This window comes from Lolium rigidum, chromosome 7 (genome assembly GCF_022539505.1).
Source record: "Lolium rigidum isolate FL_2022 chromosome 7, APGP_CSIRO_Lrig_0.1, whole genome shotgun sequence".
In the NCBI taxonomy this organism is placed as follows: Eukaryota; Viridiplantae; Streptophyta; class Magnoliopsida; order Poales; family Poaceae; genus Lolium; species Lolium rigidum.
The window spans coordinates 298626069-298633849 of NC_061514.1; positions in this window are offsets into that span (position 1 = coordinate 298626069).

Sequence of the window (7781 nt, forward strand, 5' to 3'; positions counted from 1 at the left end):
TAAAAGGCTAGGTGCATAAAAGACCTTTTGTTGCAATTAAAGATGGAAGTTTGTAGCAGTTACCATTATATTATGCAACAACTTTATTGTTGTGGCTACCCATCTTTAACCTGCGGTCAGTTGGTGGTCTCCAACCTAAAAATGCTGACTTATGCAGTTACTTTCTTGTGATATCTTGTCCTTGTTTAATCTTGTGAGAAATATCTGATGTTTATCTATATGTTTGGCAGTGTGATGAAACTTTGAGGGCATTGTGAAGTTCAAATGGATATCTTCACCATTGTACTGAAGACCAAAATACAAATGTGCCCATGCTTCGGGATTTTTGCAAGAAACCGCAGCGAATCCTGTCCGGACAGAGCTGATCAGATCAGCAGTTATCTGCTATCCTCGCACTAGGCTCGCACTTATGTATATGTATTTCTCGAACTGATGGGTCTTTGCAATATTGGCCTTTTTAGCATGATAGTTACTGTAATTGTTGTGTTGTTAAGTTGTATGATTAGTTTGTGGATCATATTGGATGTTTGGAGTTGTATAAATCCCTCAGGCTGTGAGGCTCTCTGAGCGAGAAGTGTGTTTGCTTTGTTGTACTACAACTGTTATTTGGTTGTACGTTGCTTGTTGAAAGATAAACTGCAAGTCTTGCTGCACCTGTACTTGCCGTCCCTTTTCTGCTCAGTCGACTGCTTTAGATTTTCCAAAGGAGAATCTAATATTTTTTTTTTATTTTGTGCCATGAAACATTAGACCACCCACAACGTGGCGCTTAATAGCAGGCGCTAGGATCAGAATCCTGCTCCGTTGGCAGTTACAGGGTGCAATCCTTGGCGCCCGATGCAAATTAGATCGCCCGACGCTAGTTTGTTTTTGGCTTGCGGCGTAGAAATTGGAAGCGGCCGGCAGGGCTAGTTAGCGTCCCAACCAGGAGCCAAGCGTTGCGTGGCTGGGCGCTTCAATAATTTATTTTTATACTCCCTAGTCCCTCCGTTCCTAGATATAAGATGTATAATTTTTTGAGAATAGACTCCAAAATATAAGGGCATGTACAACCCTGAGCGCTTAGATAGATGCTTAGGAGGAAAAAAATAAAGCACAAACACAAAATATTTCCTAAGCGCCTTGGCTCCCAATGGCAGACGCTAATCATGGACGGAAAACTGCCTTGCTGCTGCGCACTTCACCTCATAGCCTTGCCTCGTACAGGAGAAAACAATAAGCTAAGCGTCGCTGTCTAATCTTGCGTCGACGCTGGACGGGCGCTAGGAAATAAAGTCTGAACTGCCGATCAGCCAGGAAAGTGATCCTGGCGCCCAGCGATAGCGCCTCCCGTTGTACATGCCCTAAGGTATATTGCGTTGGACAACCTGTGTGGACATTTTTTTTAGGGATTTTCATGTGTTTCTTTATCTTTTGGAAACTCCTCTGTTTTATCATGTCAATTATCCAGGATCAATCCCGCCAAAAGCTTGTGTAGTTTTCTCTCCACGTGGGTTTCTTAATTTCCGTGCCAAAAATTATACACCTTATATCTAGGAACAGAGGGAGTATTATCTATAAGCGCCTAGCTAATCGTTCATCCGCTGTGGATGCTCTAACAAGATTATCTATGTCGATCTATATGCCTTGCTCAATTTTTGGCTCAAATGCCCAATCTATTGGTACCAATTTTACATGATGTCTGGAATATAATTTCTTCCATTCCAAAGTTAATAGAAGATAAGTTTTCATTCTTATGCAAATCATGTTTTAAAATATAATTTCTTCCAATCTATTGGAATCCTCAATTTTTGGCGCAAATGCCGAATCTATTGGTACAAATTTTACAGGCTGAAATATAATTTTTTCCGTTCCAAAGTTAATAGAAGATAAGTTTTCATTCTTATGCAAACCATGTTCTAAAATATATTGTCTTCCAATCTATTGGAATGCTCTGTGTATTGGATCATGTAAACTAAATATTTAGTACCTCCTCCGATCCATAAAAAGTGTCGGAGATTTAGTACAGAGTTAGTACAACTTTGTAACAAATTCCGGGCACTTATTATGGATGAGAGAGTACTTATATGTGTAAAACAGAAGGTCAGCTTGATCCAGTAGGTATAATGATTTCAATAAGAAGACTTTTGCATGTTTCTATTACTAATTTTATTACCAATTTTAAAGCTGAATGCTCGATTTCTTAATGTGACTTCAGTTCTGCCCCGAATGGCCCGTGAACTAAACATCAAGCAATGTACATCGCACCTCACCAAGACAAAACTATAGGTTTTCTCTACAGTACAACATATACGTAACAAAAAAAAAATTATGTACACCACGCCAGCGCTGAGTCTTGCTACCCTAACAAAAGAAACTAGACGCCAGGCTCAGGACCTGAATATACTACATGTCTATATAGATGTATGTAGTCTACATACATGGATCACTAAACAAAACCAATGCTCCCTACATGCTCCTGGAGCTTGTGCAAGTCTGGTGCCGTTTCATTCCTGCTAGCTGACTGTTACCTTTCAAATAGTCATCTGATCACCTGTTTACTTGCGGACCTGTATATATAAGTTGGTTTCTCAGATCTGGCTCGCCGTGCCCTCTTTAACCAAGAAGGCCAGCGTGAGCTAGGATTTTCCTGCAGTCCCTTTCAGAAGTTCACATGTTTTGGAACAATCAAATCCACAATCTTTTCACACAGTATCGCCTTAAGCACAGTTTGAACCTTCCAAGTCATCTGGTTATCACAGATGCTAAAGAATTCTACAATAAAAAATTCAAGGATTGACGGCATGGCTTCTTCAGAGATTCACCTTCCAGATATGACAGCATAAGTGGAAACCAGTATTTATTCATCAAGGTAGCTCATGTTGTATTTGTCAATCAGTGAATAACTGAATATAGACTACTCACTAACCTGGGAGGGAGTAATCCTGGATGGAAAATACAACATGAACAGGTTGCCCTTGCCCCAACATTTTCTTGCTTTTGACCTCTGTGTATGATTGTGGTTGCTTTATTTATAAAGAGGGATGAAAGCCTATTTCGAGGAAACACACTATCATAGGAGAAAAGGGGCACAATAAGCTAGAGGAAAAGCAATATTTCTCAAAATATGTGTACTGCAAAGCTTCAAGGTAGTATTTTTTGTGTGTCATATGACAACAAGTCAAACCGTCGAAACAGATTGAAATGAAAAGAGTTGGTGGACTCAATAGGCAGTTTACCGCCAGGAAATAGATTTTACTACACTGAGTTGATTTTTTTAGTAGATGGATGCTACGTGCACGGAATGATAAGCAAAAGCTCTGGGTAGGTTACACATCTAACTTTTCAACTGTGATGAGAGTGAGCACTTATGCTCCAGTGCTCCCCCCCCTGAGGAAAACTTGAAGCGTCAAAACACAACAACGGCTGAGATTGTGCGATACCTGTTCGGATTCAGGGGTAGTTTCGTAATTACACGTTTCTGACAGATACGTATAGGCCCGGTATAGGCCCGTATGGCCCACGATTGTGTTATACGTATTCCGTGTACCCTCGTCTACGTACTTGGTCACGTGCGTGTACCGAAGTGGAAGGGACATATAAAAACGTCGTGGGCTGCTCCGCCTCCCTCGCCCCGCCATTTCCCCCCAAATCGGGAATGGAGAAAACCCTCCTCCCTCGGCCACTTCGTCTTCTCCGCTCCTTTGCCACTGCCATTTCTTCTCGAATCTTCTTCTGCTCTACACATTTTCCTCGAATCAGAGGCCGATGGAGGGTAGGAGCTCCACCTCGCGGGCGGCCGCAGCTGCGTTGGTCAAGAACACCGGCGTGTCGGAGGCAGATGTGGTGCCGTGCGGAGGGAGCCATCGTGGTGCGGGCGCGTCGGGCAGCGGCTTGGTGCTGACGGCGGTGGATCAGGAGGAGCAGGGAGTCGGCGGCGCTACCTTGCCGGATCTGAATGTGCAGCCGAAGGCGGAAGACACTCTGGTATGTGTTATCCGCTCAACTTCTCATCTTCTTTGCCCTTCTCTGGTGGTGATTAGGGTTAGATCAAACCAAACAAGAGATGAATCGTAGGTTTTCTGATTAGGGTTTGATTGAACTGGACCAGATGGATCTAGCAGATTGGGCTAGTGTTTGTGTCTATTGGGATGGGGTTTTTTTTATCTGGTTTGGCATCCGTATGCATTCGTAGCTATGGGGGTTTTTAGTTGCATGTGAAATGCTAAATTAATTAAGACTGATAATGTATGATATAGGAATGTATATGTTCTACCAATTAACCCTGCAATAGTGTGAAGCTAACGAATGTGAAGAATCAAGTGTTGCAATGCTTTATTCAGTTTCTGCACTGCAATATTTTAATAAATGCAAGTGCTATTATGTTGGAGTAATCAACAAATATTATGACAACTTCATATGTTAGTAATCAACATAGTTTTTTTTATTAAATAAAGCTCAATAACTTCAGCTGTGGTTCTTGAATTATCAAATATATTACAAAAAAGCTGCGATTGGTCAGTTGTTTCATTATTGTGGAAAGTAGCCTTCATTCTCTTATCCAAAGAGTTCATGTTCTACATTTATTTGCCTAACATTTATTTGTTGGTAATCATTGTAAGGCTGCTGAAGTAATCTTTGCACAATTTGCACAATTTGCACAATTTGTTGAGATTGGCCTTCATTCTCTTATCCAAAGAGTCCATGTTCTGTTTGTTTGCATAATCTGTTTGTTAGTAGTAGCATCATTGCAAGGCTGCTGAAGTAGTATGTTCCATGCATTGCTTCAAGAGGCTGCTTAAGATTTTTTTCCAAATAATTATGGCAGTGACATAAAATTTGTTCACGGCATTTCTTTTGTAAAAAATACTTTGCACTCACAGGTTATCTTCAGTTTCATCAATTAGTATATGTAGTTACTATAATTGTACATCACTGCACTCTGAATAATAGCATGTGTACCTAATATTTGACAATGGTCTATGATTGTAATGATTGCAGTAAGATTGCAATAAGAATTTTTACTATATGTGTAATGTTGTTATGATTGCAATTTAGATTGACATAATAATTTGCTCCATACTAGTATATTAATTGAAATGGAATGATATCACATGTATATGGTACTATAAATTGTAATTATGCAGAGTTATTAGTTTCCAAAGTAATTGTACTAGCATTATCCATTTGATAATCATTGTACAATTAATTGCAAATTATGTGCTATTTAATTTACAACAATGCATCATTGAGTTTATTATTTGATTAGTTTTCCCACTTATTTTCTTTAAATTAGGCAATGTGAAATCTGTATATATGAACATTGTTTTAATATTTGTTCTTATCAGGTTGGTGAGACCTCCTCTGTCCGCAAGAGGAAGTATGAGGAGTTGGATGACTCGGAGTACTCTTCCCACTCTTCCCGCGAGATCGAGTCCGAGGACGCCATGTCGGTAAGCTAATTTTCTGAATATTGATTGTGCATGGTTGACAACATTATTGACCTCATTGTTGTACAATAGTTGTGATGCATGATTGTGATATTTTGATTTGCAGTACAACTCAACTTCATCAGATGCTTCCTCTGATGCTGAAGTCACCAAGTACAATGAGCTGTCGTACGAGAAGAAGGTGGAGGAGAAGATCTGGGAGGAGGGAGTAAGTGCTTACATGAAAAATGATGGGAAGTACTACTGCAAGTTCCATCCCTTCAAGCAGGTTCCTAGGGATGGTATGCGGGAAGGACTTGTAGCCCATGTGAAGACAGTTATGCCGAAGGACCGCCACGACAAGGCGAACCATGCTGCCCTGGCCAAAGTACTGGAGTACTATGGTCAGGATTGACTAAATGTCTCAGAAAGTTAGTGAACCAGTACATCATCAGTAGTTATGATGATGTTAAGTTATGTATGTTATGAAGAACTACTAGTTTATGTGTGCACCTTCTGTTATGGCGGGGTAACCATCTAGAACTCTAGCTATGTATGAACTGTACCAGTGTGCTACGTGGTATGTAGCACATTGTGTTTGCTTTTGCTGATGCTTCACTTTGTTATAAGATAAGTGAAGTTATGGATGCCTAGAAAGTATTGTCAGCCTTTTTATTTACCATACATGTTATGTTTGAAAAATGGTAGTCCATAAATATTATCTTGTTTGCAAGGAAATGGTACTTCTAAAATTTTACTTGTTTGACAAAATGCTAGTTCAGTAATAATTAATTCTGTACCAATTTGATCTCTGTCATAATGTTGTCAATAGTTTAAAAAACATAGTAGAGAAGTTACATGAATGAATAGCAAGCAGCTATGTGATGAGAATAGCAAGCACCAATGTCATGAGAATAAAACAGAGTAGCAATTTCATCTGTTATTTGCATCTGATATTTCATATATGAATTTTAAAATTCAAATTTGTAAAAAGTTCATATTCAGAAAATGTAAAAAAATGCATTGAAGTTTGGCAGCTCAACCCAACCTTGTATGTTTTCATTAATTTGTTTTTGAATTATCCTTTATCAAAATACTTGAAAGTACAGTGATTGATATAAAATTGTAAACTTTATTTTTTTAGTTTTTTTCGAATAATTCTTTATATTACATGCATGGGAGAATATTAAAAAAATAGGATTAATTAGAGATGGTCGAAAAAAATCACTTGCTCTACGACGAACCGTTTGATCCAACTTTAGGCCCATATTTGAAGCAAGTGATTTTTTCGACATCCTCCAAATCACCTCAAATTTGGCACACATGGTCTGTAACACCAACAAAGATGGAATGTGAAGGGTTTTTTTTTCATTTTGAATATTTTTGAATTACTAGTGGATGCTCCATGCCGGGGTGGTTCCGATACTAGGGTTTTAGGGTCAAAATGGGTCTACCATAGCCTAATATAGATCTAACCACCTTGGATAGGACCAATATCAGGCACAATTGTGCATGGTGGGGTGCCCCACCCTTTCTACCTTGGTTTTTGTGGGTTGGTTGTGTGGTGCTTGGTGATCCCATGGTTGGGAACACCCGAAACCAGGGTTTTAGGGTCAAAATGGGTCTACCATGCCCTGAAAAAGATGTAACCACCTTGTATGGGGCCAATATTTGGCACACTTGTGCATGATGGGTTGCCCCACCCTTGATACCTTGTGTTTTCTAGGTTGGTTGTGTGTTGGATGTGTTGATGGTGTAATTTGGCTATTTATTTTATTGGCCAAATTAGTGCTTGTGGTTGAATTATTGGTTGACAAATATATTTGGATTTGCTCTTTAAATCTGAAGTTGCAGGATTGTTCAGATTTAATATTGCATCGGTGGATCGGGCGTAGCGAATTATTCACTCATGCCAAATATATGGAGCTTCACATGATTATGTAGAGTTCAAATGAGAAGATCGCGTCTATAGGTGTGCTGCCTAGGATTTGCAATAGGCCTCTTCATTAGCTGATGTGATTAGCGTTGCGGCCGTAATATTTTATTGTGTGTAGGCCTGTACGTACCTGATCTTTTTTTTTTTTTTTTGCGGGTATGTACGTACCTGATCTTGTTTGAATCTGTCACATATTGGCCTGCAAATAGAATAGGTAGAAATCGGCTCATATACAACCGAATCTGGGAAGATTGGGTTTGGTTCGGTTAAGTTTCTAGAGTTTCATCCGTGTACGCCAAGTCCTACGATCTACGCTAAATCCTGCGTGCCTATATAAAAGGCCACGGCCGATTGAGCAAAGGAACCAATCGATATTCAATAAAAACACATCTACTTTTTTACGTTTGTTCTTTTTATCGTTCTTCTTTGTCGTTTAT